Below are 17,257 nucleotides of genomic sequence, written 5' to 3' on the forward strand. Positions count from 1 at the left end.
TTCTTACATAAATGACGATAGTGGAGTGTATTACATTCATAATTATTCATTCACAGCACAGTTTTTTGTAACTCTGTATATAAAGTATGTTCACACCAAATTATGCCATTATACATGAGCTCTCTTATTTTTTTTGCATATAATTCTTAATACATCTTTATACCACCATTTATCATATCTGTTTGTATATAAGGTATGTTGACACCAAATTCACATCTTCATACATGTATTTTGTATAATGATGACCCTCTCCTTCCACCATCCTAGCTATTCCCTTTCTCCCTCCTTTTCTGTCCCACCCCTATTCCTTATCTAGAGGTAATTTTACTCCCATGCTCTCCCTCCCTACCCCACATTGAGTCACCCCCCTTATATCAGAGAAAACATTTGGCATTTGGTTTTTTGGGTTTGGCAAACTTCACTTAGCATAATCTGCTCTAATGCCATCCATTTCCCTGCAAATGCCATGATCTTATTCTTTTTTAGTGCTGAATAATATTCCATTGTGTATAAACGCCACTTTTTTTTAATCCATTCATCTACTGAAGGACATCTAGGTTAGCTTCACAGTTTAGCTATTGTGAATTGTGCTGCTATAAACATTGATATGGCTGTGTCTGGATAGTATGCTGTTTTTAAATCCTTTGGGTATAGTCTGAGAAGAGGAATAGCTGGGTCAAATGGTGGTTTCATTCCCAGCTTTCCAAGGAATCTCCATACTGCTTTCCAAATTGGGTGCACTAATTTGCAATCCCACCAGGAGTGTACATCCTACATCCTCACCAACACTTGTTGTTGTTTGTCTTCATAATGGCTGCCATTCTTTCTGGGATGAGATAGTATCTTAGAGTAGTTTTGATTTGCATTCCTCTGATTGCTAGAGATGATGAGCATTTTTTCGTATATTTGTTGATTGATTGTATATCCTCTTCTGAGAAGTGTCTGTTCAGGTCCTTGGCCCATTTATTGATGGGATTATTTGGGGTTTTTTTTGGTGCTTAACTTGTTGAGCTCCTTATATATCCTAGAGATTAGAGTTCTATCTGATGTGTGAGGGGTAAAAATTTGTTCCCAGGATGTAGGCTCCCTGTTCACCTTACAGATTATTTCTTTTGCTGAGAAAAAACTTTTTAGTTTGAATCCCTCCCATTTGTTGCTTCTTGGTTTTAATTCTTTGCTATAGGCATCTTATTAAGGAAGCTGGGGCCTAGCCCCATATGATGAAGATTAGGGACTACTTTTTCTTCTATTAGATGCAGAGTTTTTGGTTTAATTCCTAGATCCTTGATCCATTTTGAGTTAACTTTTGTGCATGGTGAGAGGTAGAGATTCAACTACATTTTGTTGCATATGGATTTCCAGTTTTCCCAGCACCATTTATTAAAGATGCTATCCTTTCTCCAGTGCATGCTTAGGTAAGATAGTTGTATATTTGTGGGTTAGTCTCTGGGTCCTCTATTCTGTACCATTGGTCCACCAGCCTGTTTTGGTGCCATTACCATGCTGTTTTTGTTACTATTGCTCTGTAGTATAGTTTAAGGTCTGGTATAGCAATACCACCTGTTTCACTCTTCCTGCTTAGAATTGCTTTAGCTATTCTGGGTCTCTTATTTTCCAGATGAATTTCATAACTGCTTTTTCTATTTCTATGAGGAATGCCACTGGGATTTTGATTGGAATTTCATTGAATCTGTATAGTGCTTTTGGTAGTATGGTAATTTTAATAATATTAATTCTGCCTATCCATGAGCAAAGTAGATCTTTCCATATTCTAAGATCTTCTATTTCTCTCTTTAGGGTTCTGTAGTTTTCATTGTATAAATCTTTCACTTCTTTTGTTGATTCCCAAGGTTTTTTTTTTTTTTTTGAGGATATTGTGAATGGGGTAGTTTTCCTCATTTCCACTTCAGAGGATTTGTCACTGATATACAAGAATGCCTTTGATTTTTAGGTGTTGATTTTATATCCTGCTACTTTGCAGAATTCATTTACTAGTTCTTGAAGTTTCCTGGTGGAGTTTTTTGGGTCTTCTAGGTATAGAATAATATCGTCAGCAAATAGTGCTAATTTAAGTTCTTCTTTTCCTATATGTATTCCTTTAATTTCTTTCATCTAATTGCTCTGGCCAGTGTTTCAAAAACTTTGTTAAATAGAAGTGGTAAGAGAGGGCATCCCTCTCTTGTTCCAGATTTTAGAGGGAATGCCTTCAGTTTTTCTCCATTTAGAATGATGTTGGCCTGAGGCTTAGCGCAGATAGCCTTTACAATGTTGAACACTCCTCTATTTTTAAAAAATATTTTTAATTGTAGATGAACACAATACCTTTATTTTATTTATTTCTTTTTCTAGTGGTGCTGAGGATCAAACCCAGTGCCTCACACATGCTAGGCAAGCGCTCTACCACTGAGCTACAGCCCCAGCCCACTAAAAATTCCTTTTTTTTTTTTTTATAAACAAGCACTCAAGGTAATTCTTATGATCTTAACCTCCTTTCAAGGTACATTATCAATAAGGCTTCCATGAATGCTCTAATCAACTATAACCTTTACCTTCCTAGAGCTATTTTTAATCTATACTCTTTGTACAGCTTTTAGAGCAGGTATCCCTAAATTACATGGTAAATAATGCACTACTTATTTCCAAAATTTAAGATAGCTGTATTTTCCTGTTTATTTTAAAAAATAAATGGTCTGTTAATCTGATTTGAATGCTGAAGTTCTGAGGTTAGTGTTTATATAGCAAACTTTCCTTTTTCTACTGTATTACATATTCTAGGTGCTCAATAAGTTTTTACTAATGGAAATAAAATTATTTTGTTAATGTATAATGACTGCTTCCCAGTCCATCCTATGAAAGCATCTACAAAAGAATAAAAGGCATGCTCACCCATACAGAAAGCATTCAGAAGCAAAACAAGCTCTTATATATAAATCTACAGGGCAATGTGAGAATTGACCAAGGATCTCCACCCACTTAAAAATTAGAAAAATATTAAAAGATTTCTCAATACCTCAAAAAAACCTTATATAATACTTTGACTTAACTGAACATGTCCTTAGAAATTCCTATGTTGATAAGATGATTTATTTAATTGAACCACCTACCTTGTTTTTTTTACAGTGATGTTGCTGCTGAGTTTCTCTAGTCGACATTCTCCAGTATCATGGTTAATAATCAAAATGCATTCTTTTAAGTAAGGTTTCTTTGAACCTTTGAAAACAGTTACTGGTGTAGTTGAACCCTGTTTAAAAAGTTAATTATCATTACTTGAAATTTATAATAAAAATTCAGTTGGGATGGACTTTGAGTTCTTCTGGTACTGTATTTCTCAATCCATGTTATACTTTAAGCAACTTACAAACTTAAAATTTACTAACCTGGAACCAAAAATTAAGGTTTAAAAAGAGATGGTGAAAAAGGCTAAGTTCTCAGAGCTGCTATCATTGTGGAAAGGGAAAAGAAGAGGTACTTACTCTAACCATAAAGATTTGTTCCACTGGTCTATAATGGGTAATAGGAATTGAATCTATTATAAACATATATTTTACATGTAAGGAAACAAGCCTTGAATTATATTTCCTATACCTCTTCTTCCTTCCTAAATTTAATTTTTAAAATCTGGTATTTTCTTAGTGGTACTTCCCTATGCAGATTAAGGAAAATAAACATTATAAAGTATAACTGTTATACACTAAACCCACTGATTAACTGTAGCATCCTTAAGAGTGAGAACTAGATATTATGTGCTTCATGATACAATTTAAGATAAAGTGCACATCATCACACATACTTTTTTCAACAAACAAAAATTCCAAAAACTCTAACTCTTATCAAAGCTCAAAGAATATAACACTGATTAAGCCTTTAGTTGTATACCTATCATTTATAAGAAATATGGTAAAGAGAGAAACAAGTTAAAAAATACTAGATGGGAGTAATTCTAACCAGTTTCTCAATAAATCATTGGAATAAAAAGGAGAAGGGACATTTATAGAATAAAAGAGGTAAGAAATACAATATGAAAATCAATATGGGAAGTAGGGCTAGGGATGTGGCTCAAGTGGTGGAGCACTCACCTAGCATACATGAGGCACTGGGTTCAATTCTCGGCACCACATAAAAATAAAAAATAAAGATATTGTGTCCACCTAAAACTAAAAAATAAATATTTTTTAAAAATCAATATGGGAATTAAAAAATTTTTTGTAGTTGTGCAGATGGACAGAATGCCTTAGGGGTGGGGGGAACAGGGGCACTCGATCACTGAGCCACAACCCCAGTCCTATATTGTGTTTTATTTAGAGACAGGGTCTCACTGGGTTGCTTAGTGCCTCACTTTTGCTGAGGCTGGCTTTGAACTTGCGATCCTTCTGCCTCAGCCTCCTGAGCTGCTGGGATTACAGGCATGCACCATTGTGCCGGCTTTATTTTTTATTTGTTTATTTTTAATGTGGTGCAAAGGATCGAACCCAGTGCCTCACACATGCTAGGCAAGCACTCTGTCAGTGAGCTACAGCCCCAAAATGTGAATCTTACTTGGATTCTAGTTAAGATATTTTAAAGACAAGTGTCTTTAAAAAAAGGACATTTTCAAGGTTATCATGAAAACGTGAATATAGACCAAGTATTATTGTTAAGTGTGATAATATCACAGTACTTAGGGAAAGATAAGAATGTCTTCTCAGTTGAGATGCATTTAAAAAATCAAAATAAGTAATGGCATAATGTCAGGATCTGCTTTAAAATATGCCAGGGGGAAAACATTGGTAAGGGAATAATTAGTAGTGATAAGTACATGGAAGTTCATTATACTATTCTGTCTTTAAAAATAAAAGATTTAAAGAAACCTAGACTATTACCAGTAATCTATATCTACCTTTGTGCTCCTCCCTATCTTTTGTTATGCCACCTGTAAAACTGAAGGAATTTTATGTTTATCATTCTCTTGCTTTATTCCACATATCTGTACCTCTAAGTAGAATATAGCTATCTTATTTTTGAACTTTATAAAAGTGTATTACATTTTTAAAACATTAATTATAATGATTTTATCAAATAAAATAGTACTATTAGATCAGGTGAGGAAAAGATGATTTCCAAAGACTAAAGACCTGTCATTATTAAAGCATATAATCAATAGAATTTACTAAGTGGCCACTTAAGAAATAACTTAAGAAATAAGTTTAGTGACTGAGAATGCCGTAACTGCAGGGAGAGGAGGTAGATGAGTAACTTGTGGAAAGTGTAGAGTGAAAATGACAAAGATTTTAAAATGAGGGCTTTGTTTTGATCTCTAAGACCAGAGTGATCTAAGGAAATCAAGAATCAGAGCACACAGATGAAGACACATCTGGGCTGGCTCTAAAAGGGTTAGGCATGGAGCAATTAGCTGAATTCAGAAGCATGATCATGACAAAACAAACTGGGTCCACTTGGCTGGCAAGTTAATTTTTCACATATATTGGCTGAAAACAAGTGAGTAATATCTATCAAAATAGCAACCTAAAGATTCTCAAGTTACAGTTAGTAAGAGATTTGTGCAATGTTTTTCTTAAGGATGTTTTATTATTACCTATAATGGAAAACATTTTAGAATTACAACATATTATTGTACATTGAGCTCCTGAAGAATAAGAACTGGGTCATTAATTTTAAAAATTGTTTCCAGTGCCTATAGAAGTACTAAGACCTTTACAAATGCACATGAATGTTAAATACAAACACCACGAACAATTTCTCATCCTAGGTCACAAGTTTTCATAATCTCTGTATTTGCTTTCTATGGTTTAAACAAGTTTTACAAATCTCAACTTTCTTCCTCATTGAAATGAACACCACTAGCGTAACCTTAAGCCTTAATTTCTTCCCATTCCCTTACAGTACCAGGTAACTAAGAAATACCTGGACCATCTTTAAATAACTATTGAATACCTCCTACTATTTCCATGTTCACTGCTATTATCCAATTTCGGAACCTAATTCATTACTTCATTTAAGTTACTGTTCTTTCTCTCTTGTTCTAATATTACTTCCTACTTTGCTGACAAGAAAATCTAATCATATTGTTCCCATGGTTAAAATATTTATGTACTTTAAAAACCTTATGCACTCAGGATAAAAACCATAATCCATAAACCTATACATGGGGTCCTTCATGGTCTTCTTATCTCCTCTCCAACATTCTCAACTTGCCACTCACTCTTCACAAACAAAGAACTACATATAATTGATTTGTGTGTGCTATAGTTTAGATCTGGAATGTCCACAAAGGCCCATGTGTTTAAAGGCTTGTTCCCTAGACTGGCACTTCTGGAAGGTGATGGTAGAACCTTTAAGAGTGATCTCATAGGAGGTCTTCTAATCAATGGGACTCCAGTCCCACCTCTTCCTAGCCATGAGGTGACTGTTTTTTTTCTGCCATGTACTTCCACCATGATGTGCTACCCTTAGAACAAAGACCTAAAAGCAATAGGTTCACTTGATCATGAATCAAAACCTCTGAAAATGTAAGCCAAAATAAAATTTTCTCTTTATAAAAAAGTTAACTATCTCAGAGATTTATTATTGTAACAGAGAGCTAACATAGGAAATGGTACCAAGAAGTAGGGTCATTTCTGTGATTATACCTGAAAATGGTTTACAGGGGAAGTTTGGAAAAGTCTGAAGAAGCAAGCTACAAAAGTCCCAGAATGCTCTAAGTGGAGTATAATGGGTGATTCTGGTGGAGGCTCAGAAGACCAGAATGCTGACAGAAATGTGGACAGTAAAGATGATACTGGTGAGGTTGCATATGGAAATGAGGATTCTGTTGGCAGCTGGACTACAAGCCATCACTGTTAAATCTCAGTAAAGAATTTGTATGCATTTTATCCATACCCTGGGAACATGTGGGATGCATTTTGAGATGTGGTTCACCAATTTTAAGGGAACAAAAGTAATATCCTGGCTATAGCATGGGTATTACAGGCTGCTGTTAGCCTGATTTACAGTGAAAATCAGGAACAAAAAAAAGCAAACCAGAAATGGAAAATTTGCAGTCTGGCCAGAAAAGTAGTGCAGTTAAAGATCCAGTTGAGGAGAATGCAATTGCTGAAGAGATTGGCACTGTTAAAAGTCAAATGCTTTGCACTAGGACAAAAGGAAAGAAGCTTTAAGGTATCTCAGAAATCAGCTCACCTGAACAGTAGGCCTTGTCGTTTTGGGTTTTGTTGGTATGCAGAGTCATGGGATTGTGGGTCATACAATGCTTTTTTTTTCCTTTTTATTTATTTGTTTATTCGAATTAGGCATATATGACAGCAGAATGCATTTTGATTCATTGTACAAATGGAGCACAACTTTTCATTCCTCTGGTTGTACATGATTTAGCATCACACTATATTGGCAGTCATACATGTACTTAAGGTAATGATATCCATCTCATTCCACCATCTTTCCTGCCCCCACACCCCCACTCCTTCCCTCCTACCCTTTGCCCAAAGTTCCTCCATTCTTCCCTCTCCCCCCCCGCCCCGCCCATTATGAATCAGCATGCACGTATCAGAGAGAACATTCGGCCTTTGGATTTTGGGGATTGGCTTACTTCGTTAGCAGGATATTCTCCAGTTCCATCCATTTACTGGCAAATGTCATAATTTTATTCTTCTTCAAGGCTGAGTAATATTCCATTGTGTATATATACCACAGTTTCTTAATCCATTCATCTATTGAAGGGCATCTAAGTTGGTTCCAGAGTTTAGCTATAGTGAATTGAGCTGCTATAAACATTGATATAGTATGCTAATTTTAAGCCCTTTGAGTATAGACCAAGGAGTGAGATAGTTGGGTCAAATGGTGGTGCCATTCTAAGTTTTCTAAGGAATCTCCATACTGCTTTCCAGAATGGCTGCACCAATTTGCAGTGCCACCAACAATGTATGAGTGTGCCTTTTTCCCCACATCCTTACCAACACTTATTATTGGTTGTATTCTTGATAATTGCCATTTTTATCGGAGTGAAATGAAATCTTAGAGTAGTTTTGATTTGCATTTCTCTAATTACTAGAGAAATCAAACTTTTTTCATGTATTTGTTGATTGATTGTGTATCACCTTCTGAGAAGTGTCTGTTCAGTTCCTTAGCCCAATTATTGATTGGGTTTTTTTGGTGTTACGCTTTTTGAGTTCTTTATATATCCTGGAAATTAGTGTTCTATCTGATGTTCATGTAGTAAAGATGTTCTCCTACTCTCCTTTGCTGAGAAGCTTTTTAGTTTGAATCCATCCATTTATTAATTCTTCATTTTTATTTCTTATGCTTTAGGAATCTGGTTAAGGAATTCAGAACCTAATCTAACATGATGAAGATTTGGGCCTACTTTGTCTTCTATTAGGAGTAGGGTCTCTGGTTTAATTCCTAGGTCCTGGATCCACTTTGAGTTGAGTTTTGTGCATGGTGAGAGATAGGAGTTTAATTTCATTTTGCTGCATATGGATTTCTAGTTTTCCCAGGACCATTTGTTGAAGAGGTTATCTTTACACCAATGTATGTTTTCAGTGCCTTTGTCTAATATGAGGTAATTTTATTTATGTGGGTTTGTCTCTGTGTCTTCCATTCTATATCAAATTGGTCTACATGTCTATTTTGGTGCCAATACCATGCTGTTTCTGTTACTATAGCTCTGTAGTATAGTTTAAGGTTTGGTATTGCGATGCCTCCTGCTTCATTCTTCTTGCTAAGGATTGCTTTGGATGTTCTGGGTCTCTTATTTTTCCAAATGAATTTCATGATTGCTTTTTCTATTTTCATGAGGAATATCATTGGGATTTTAATAGGAACAGCATTAAATCTGCATAATGCTTTTGGTAGTATGGCCATTTTGATGATATTAATTATTTCTATCTAAGAACATGGGAAATCCTTTCCATCACCTAAGGTCTTCTTCAATTTCTTTCTTTAGTGTTCTGTAGTTTTCATTGTATAGGTCTTCCACTACTTTTGTTAGATTGATTCCCAAGTATTTTATTTATTTTTTGAGGCTATTGTGAATGGGGTAATTTTCCTAATTTCTCTTTCAGAGGGGTTATCACTGATATATAGAAATGCATTTGATTTATGGGTATTGATTTTATATCCTGCTACCTTGCTGAATTCATTTATTAATTCTAGAAGTTTTCTGGTGCAGTTTTTTGGATCCTCTAAGTATAGAATCATGTCAGTGGCAAATAATGATAGTTTGAGTTCTTCTTTTCCTATCCTTTAATTTCTTTCATATAATTGCTCTGGCTAATGTTTCAAGGACTATGTTGAATAGGAGTGGTGAGAGAGGGCATCCCTGTCTTGTTCCAGTTTTTAGAGGGAACACTTTTGGCATGCAGAATCAAGAGTCATGGAGTTGTGGGTCATAGAATCTTCCACTGATTTAAAGGAAAGCTTGGGAATCTCCAAGCTGTGTGTGGAAGAATCTCAGTCCCTGACAGGAGTTATTTATATATATGTAACTTTAAATGATAAGACTATGCTGTATAAAAATGTAAACTGTAAGCTCTAGATACTCTTGACACGAAGATATTCTGCAATGTATTGTTATGTTGGCAAAACACGGGTGTTTAGCTAAGGTAGAAGGGAAGGGCAGTGGAAGGGGGAAGGAAAAAGTCTTATTACTAAGGGACAACAAAAGTATTCAAAAAAATATCAATTAGCAGAAATAGAGAAAAAGAGGAAAAATAGTGGAGGAGCTTCGTTTTCATATAAAAACAGAATTACTTGCCTGATTATGAATACTGGGATAGGAATAATAATAGTCCCAAAGTAAGGGAGAAAAAAAAGAAAAAAGAGATACTTTGTGAAACTAATAAAGAATTAAGAAGTTAAGATGACAGAAATGATAAAAATCAATTATATATCAGGAGCTGAGAGAATAGTTGAGTGGTAGAGCACCTATTTAGCATGTGAAAGGTCTTGAGTTCAATCCCCAACACAAATAAATAAATAAAATATAACGAGGCTAAGTAAGATGATATCTCAGTAAGATCTTCTGGTGATTTTCCCCCATAGACACACCAAGTTGAACAGCTACTCACACACAAAACTACTTTAACAAAAGCTAAGGAAATCAGGTGAGAAACCAAACACCTGCTCTTTTTAATTTCTATTTTTAGTTGTAGATGGATACAATGCCTTTATCTTATACATTTTTTTTTTAAATGTGGTGCTGAGGATCGAACCCCCAGTGCCTCACACATGCTAGGTAAGTGTTCTACCACTGAGCCACAACCCCAGCCCCATGCACCTACTTTCAATAAAACAAAATGAAAAGACATATTGAAATCAGGAAGGAAAGAGTTGCTTATATCACCCTATCCCTTAACTTCAAGAGTGCAGTACGGAGAAGAGAGAGAGAGACCTCCTAATTGGGAGAGGAAAGAAAATTAAGTCTAGGCCTTCAACTTGAAACTCAGTTAACAGACCAGCTATGATGAAGCACAGTGCGAGGCAAAGCCCCACAATCCTCACCTCCAGGACAATATCCACAGACTGAGCTGCTGGAACTATGTTAGGCTAAGTAGCTGACTGCCTCCCCGACTGCTACTCCACCCTATAGCAACAGAGCAAAGAGCAGGACTCCATCCACTAGAAAACAGAGCACAAAAGATAGCACAGGGCTTTGTCTTGGAGCCCAGTGCCAGGTTCCTCCATGGTGAGACCTTGTACTAGGCAGAAACTGAAGTCCCCATTTGTAAGCCAGAGCTCAGAGGCAGAGCCTCTAGATTGGCTTCAGCAGTAGGCAAAGACCTTCGTGCTGTTGGGGCAGTTCTGAGTTTTTGATACATTGCTTCCAGCCTTGGAGTGAACCTGGGACACATGTACCCTCATCCTAAGACTGTACAGTCCCTTGCAACTTTGAGACTTGGGTATGACCCAGCTTAGTACAAGTCTTGGTGGCTAACAGACTGTTTCAACCACTCATCCCCCCAACCTTGGGCAGCACATCAGTGGTCACAGATGGGGCTCTAGGCTGTGCAGGTCCTTGTGGTTGTGAGACTCAAGTACAAACCAGCTTAGCCATCAGGGACAAGGGACTGCTTTCACCAACATGACCCCAAACTTGTAAAGTACAGAGTGATGTAAAACCCTATTCCCTGTGCAGGGGATGTAGGGGAGGAAGAACAGGGTAGCAAGCAGATTTTGTCCTGGAACTTAGTGCTAGGCTGGTGCAACCTAATACTGGCGATATTCTAAAGGCTGTGGAACAGCCCTAGCGTCAGAGGAAGACATGCTCCAGTCCACTGGACTTCTTCTCCAGCTAGTATCACCTGGTAACCATCTTGGTCCACAAGTCTGCCTTAGCAACAGGGAGCCCATAGCAGTGTGGATCCAGCGTTGCGCTGTTCTTGGCAGAGTGTAGGGTCAGGGTGAGATACAGCTTGGCAGCACTGGTGTCCACAGGTGTGACACAGGAGCCTGGGGCTGGTCCATCAATGTTGACACTTTCTAGAGCTGGGCAGAATGCTGCAGAGTTGATCACAGGCTGTGAACTGTGAATGAGGCATCCAGACCTACCTTGGCCCTAGGTTGAGGCTTGTGGACCCAAACTAGTACTTCAGGGTACTCTCCTGATTCTTTCTGAACAACATACCAACATTGTATTTGGGACAAAACTGGGTTTAGACTGCCCTCTGGTATTCCCTGAAAATCTGGATCTGAGTGCCACCTAGTGCTGAAATATTAAAAATGAATACAGGTGCAGAGAAAATAGGCAACCTGTTTAGAATTTCTGAAAAGATAGGCACAAATAAGTCAGATTAGGAAAACTGATTCTTCAATGCCCAGGTGACATCATAAGCCAACGAGTATCACAGCTTTCAATAAACCATGACCACACCTAGAACTCATAATCTGGTGACAGAAACCGACCAGATAGTAATCAGTATGGGAGAACTCTCAGAGAATTTAAAATATTTAAAATGGCTGTTATAAGGAAATTCAATGAGCTTAAAGAAATTAGAGAAACATTTCAATGCTCTAAAAGAGAAACCTAATGAAGAGATAGAAGCAATTTGTTAAACAATAAAGCAAAATTTTAAGCTGATACACTCAGTAAAACTAAAAATGCTATAGAAGGCATCAATAGCAGGACAGATCAAACAGATTAAATTCCCCAATTAAAGGACATACAGTGGTAAAATAGAACCCAACTATATGGTGTTAATGAGAACTACTTTCCCTCTAAGAATACACATGGATTGAAAATGTTCTACATCTCTAGGAATTAGAGAAATGCAAATCAAAACTAAGATTTCATATCACTCCAGTCAGAATGGCAGCTATTAAGAATACAAACAACAATAAATGTTGGTGACTGATATAAGGAGGCTGATTCATAGAGGAGTAGGGAAGGGGAGCATGGGAGGAATAGATGAATTTTAGACAGGGCGGAGGGGTGGGAGGGAAAGGTAGAGGGCAGGGGATTAGCAAGGATGGTGGAATGTGATGGACATCATTATCCAAAGTACATGTATAAAGACACAATTGGTGTCAACATTCTTTATATACAATCAGAGATGTGAAAAGTAGTGCTGTATATGTGCAATAAGAATTGTAATGCATTCCATTGTCATTTATTTTTTTAAAAATCAATTTAAAAAAGTGTTGGTGAGGATCTGGGGAAAAAGGCACCTTCATACATTACTGGTGAGACTGCAAATTGGTGCAGCCAATATGGAAAGCAGTATGAAGAGTCCTTGGAAAACTTGGAATGGAACCACCATTTGACCCAGCTATCCCACTCCTTGGTTTATACTCAAAAGGACTTGAAAACAGCATACTATAGTAAAGCAGCCACATCAATGTTTATAGCAGCACATTTCACAATAGCTAAATGGTGAAACCAACCTAGATGCCCTTCAGGAGATAAATGGATAAAGAAAATGTGGTATATACACACAACAGAATATTATTCAGCCTTCAAGAATTTGAAATTATGGCATTTGCCAGTAAATGGATGGAACTGGAAAATATTATGCTAAGCAAAATAAGCCAATCCCAAAGAACCAAAGGCTAAATGTTTTCTCTAATATGCAAATGCTAATTCACAATAAGCCAGGGGATAGACATATTTTGGACTGCAGAGGGGAGTAAAGGGAGGGGAGGGGTAGTGGGGTAGGAAGGATAGTAGAATGAATCAGACATTATTACCCTATGTGTATATATGATTACATTACCCGTGTAACATGACATCATGTACAACCAGACAAATGAGAAGTTATACTCCATTTATGTGTGATGTGTCAAAATGCATTCTACTGTCATGTATAACTAATTAGAATAAAAATATATAAAAATAAAAAGGATATTGTGCAATGATAAAATACACAATTTAAAAATGTAACCAACAAGATATTAGAATAGGATGCTGGTCCTAAAGTAGGCTAAAGTCTCAATAATGTGGTGGAGCTATTTCCCCATGTGTGCTAAGTAAACCTAATGAAGGGAACCAGACCAGGTTCATCTTGAAAGGGGTTTTGCCTAAGAATGTTGTCTAGTATGACACAGTAGCACATCATACTTGTAAAACCCTCATAAGCCCAGGGTTTGAGAATTAAATTTATAAACAGTCAAGAAAGTTATAAGAAATGCACTGCCTGCATAATAAGAGAGATAGTAGCAAGTTTCCAGTGGACATATTCATGTAAGTCCCACAAAAGTACTCCACAAAGTGAAGAGTCAGAATTGAAAATAAGCCAATCTCAGAAGTGTAAATGACAAATTATTAACTGTTGAGTAAAGTGAAACTTTTCAAATTTGAAATTTTGAATTTATAACAACCATCTATAGAGAACTATCTGTAGGAGAAAGAGATTTGTAAATGCCCATTATTTAACCAGCCTAACAGTTTTCATTTTTATTAATTTCTTCTATTGTGTAACAGCAAAGAAATTAGAAATTAGAAAAGAAATTGGAATTAGAAAATCTACCCTACAAAGAACCACCAGAATCTGAAGGACTCTACTGTGCTTTCTAGGCTACCACGATGATGAAAGCAAGTTCATAAAGAAAATACAAGAATCTAAATGCTTCCAATTAATAATTATTACATTTCCATATAATATCCACAGAATTAAAGATGCTAAAAAAAGTAAACCTCTTATTCACTTAAAGAAGTTCTTTAAAAGAAGGGGAAAACACTCTCACAAAGGTAATTTCCATTCTTATTTATAATTGTTCAAGTACTATATGCTCAGCAAAAATATATTTGCTCTTAGCATGGCAATTTGAACAATTCTCTTTCAACTGTCTAAATGAGTTACAGAAAAAAAGTTCAAATTAAATTATAGTGCATATTGGGTCCTTTATTAATCTGATTCCTAAATACCTTTCTATCTTCATCCCTTTTGACCTGGGCATAGAGGGATGTATAAGTAGTTCTTCAAATATTTTCTTTTGTTGCTGTCTCTTGGTCCATGTCTTTTTCTTTTCTCTAAAATGTCTTTCCCTCTTTCCTTCAACTGGGTAAGTTCAATTCACCTTCAAGATTCAGTGTATCCTGATGTCTCCTCCTCCTCCTTTGGTAGGGTTACCTTTCTTTCGTGCTCCTATAATATTCTATGTATATTAGAGACAGGGTCTCACTGAGTTGCTTAGCACCTCACTGCTGCTGAGGCTGGCTTTGAACTCTGGATCTTCCTGCCTCAGTCTCTAGAGCCACTGGGACAGAAATTTACAGTGTTTCATCTTGAAAATATATGCCCCCTATATAACTGTCATTTCTTTAAAAGAGATATTTCAATTGAGACCCTAACCAAACACATAGTAGATGAAACTCTAGATAAAGCAGAATAAGTGTAAATAAAAAAGAATCATACACGTAAGACTAATATAAGTTAATAAGAATCCTCATTTGCTAGGAGAGAAAAAGTAATGTAAGGAATGAGGATGAGAGGACTACAATTTAAGAAAACAATATTCTACATGCAAAGAAGAATCCAATTAAATTTTTTTCTGCAAACCAACCATAGTTGAACAATAAAAATGCAGTTCCAAACAACAGGCTAATAGTTCTTAATGTCAACATAAGGCTTTTCAGTAAATTTTAAAATTAAGTGACTGTTTTAGACTATTCTTCAATAAAGATCATGAAGCAAATAAGCCTTAGATTGCAGAATAAATTTCCAAACTATTTTAGAAATACCAGAATGTGAGCATTTTTATAAGATAATAATACAAAGGTTAATTTACCTACAACATTTCAAACTGAATTGACTTTTCATTTCTTTCAGATCCTATAGGAGCAAATGAGGAATATTCAATAAGAAACCCACTCCCCATTTAATTAGCCTTAGGAAAACCTTCAGCAGCAGCAACTAATACAGTCTGACATCAGTGGGTTCTCAATAAGTGGTGTTGGCTGATAAAAGAAAGAAAAAGACAGCAGACTAGAGGACAGACAGCTTACTATACCTCTAACCATGACAAACCATCTCATTGATACACAAAAGAAAATGTGGATGGACCAGCACAAAAACCACTCCTACTAAAAAATTAAAACAAACAAAAACAATCTCAAAACTCCAGGATTTTCTTTATATATTATAGTAAAAAGTTACAGTCTTTGTTTTCTCTGAGGATTGATAAAGTTAGTATAGAAGAACAAAAAACCCCTGAATACTAGGAAATTTCCCTGAAGGCAGATGGGCGTGAGGTAGAAGGAAGAAGAAGGAAATTGGGAAATTATTCTGGATCCCTGCAGTGAGTCCAAGACTTTCCAGTTTAGGAGTCAATTTGAGATCAGAAAGATTGTTGGGTGTGGCACCAATCCAGGTCAGCGATGAAGGGCAAAATAACTGCCACAAGGAGGTCTACTTCCAGAATCAACTATTGTGGCTTTGAAGCAGCTGAGGAAGATCAGACTTCACAGGACTGCACCTGGACCCACAGCCCTCATGACTATTCTGCTATGTATTTAAATCCCTGCTATGTATTTAAAAACTGACCATGGGAAGAAAATAGAATAAGGATAAAAAAGGCTAAGGGTAGCTTTGTGGGTGTGGATGATGCTGAGGGTTGTTCTTCAGCTAGTCCTGATGATGATGACAGTAATGAAAGCAATAATATAGTATAGTGCTCAGGACCAGAGGTAGAGTCAGGCCAAACCTAGACAAATCAGGATGTCTAGAAACAGGCTTCCCCTAGTTTAGATGACATTATTTTGTCCCCTCAAGAACTACAGAAATTTGCTTTGGTTGAGATGTCTGAAAAGTCTCATATTCTTATAGAAGCATTACTTGCTCTAGATAATAATGCTGCTTATATATTTAACAGATATTATTTGTGATCCAAGATTCTCCCAACTATTGCAAAGATTCTCAATATTCAGGATCTGTTGTTAAAGAATTTAACATTCTAAATAACAAGTGTGAATGCCAAAAATTAGTGCACGCTTAAGATACACAAGAATCAAGTGTGTTATGACACATCACTTCTCACTTGAAATCATCTGTACAGCTGGCTGGACTAAGATTGCTTATGAATAAGATTGTTAATAATGAGTAACCGTATATGCTTGATAATTCCATTTCAAACTTTTTTCATTTATTTTCGGTCAGAAATGAAGAAACTAAACTTTAGCTTTTGGAAGTCTTTTTAAATTTGGCTGAAAATCCAGCAATGACTATAGAACTACTCAGGGGCCAATCTTCACTGGGTTCCCTCTTTAATGAGAAACAGAACAAAAATATTATTCTAAAAGTTCTGGTCATTTTTGAGAATGTAAATGATAATTTTAAATAAGAAGAAAATGAATCTACCAGAATCAATTCAGTGAAGGTTCACTTTTATTTTATTCTTAAAAGAATTTCAAGGGAGACAAGGAAGATGGCGGCGAGGGGAGTGCATTGCCCCCGTGTGCTGCTTCACTGTGTGGGAGTATGACAAGTCAGGACGGATAAAGGATATCTTGTTAGGAATTTCCAGCAATAGTGGGGTACTCCGGAACTTGGAGGAAGGATTTCCATCGCACGAGGATCGGCTACGGGGACTCAAACGCGAGAGGTTTGTCGCACAGAGGGTAACACTGCTTATTCAGCAAACCGCCCCGCGGCTAGAGTCTGCAGCACGCGCTGGGAAATGAGGAGATAGCGACGCAGGGATACAGCGCTGCAGTTTCTGCCAGCCGTGCAAGCACCGTACTCAGAGCTGAATTCTGGGTTCGAGACGGGGGAAGGAAGCGGTCCATCTCGGTTCTCCACACCGGTCAGACCACAGAGGACGCCAGCAGCCA

General features: G+C 36.7%; 1 protein-coding gene and 1 pseudogene across 2 annotated transcripts in view; one reads left to right on the forward strand and one right to left on the reverse strand.

Annotated features, from left to right (window-relative positions):
- Nucleotides 1–17,257, reverse strand: part of Eaf2 (ELL associated factor 2) — a 39,939-nt gene that overhangs the window by 15,892 nt on the left and 6,790 nt on the right. The window contains exon 3 of one of the 2 annotated variants that reach the window (XM_015486879.2): nucleotides 3,105–3,241. The exons of the other annotated variant lie outside the window; for it this stretch is intronic. The gene's annotated coding sequence lies outside the window, so the exon portion shown is untranslated. The remainder of the gene's footprint in view (nucleotides 1–3,104; nucleotides 3,242–17,257) is intronic. 2 annotated transcript variants of the gene reach the window in all.
- The window catches only part of LOC107143112, a 15,071-nt pseudogene continuing 13,842 nt past the window's right edge, over nucleotides 16,029–17,257 (forward strand).

Source organism: Marmota marmota, unplaced genomic scaffold (genome assembly GCF_001458135.2).
Source record: "Marmota marmota marmota unplaced genomic scaffold, marMar, whole genome shotgun sequence".
NCBI classification, from domain to species: domain Eukaryota; kingdom Metazoa; phylum Chordata; class Mammalia; order Rodentia; family Sciuridae; genus Marmota; species Marmota marmota.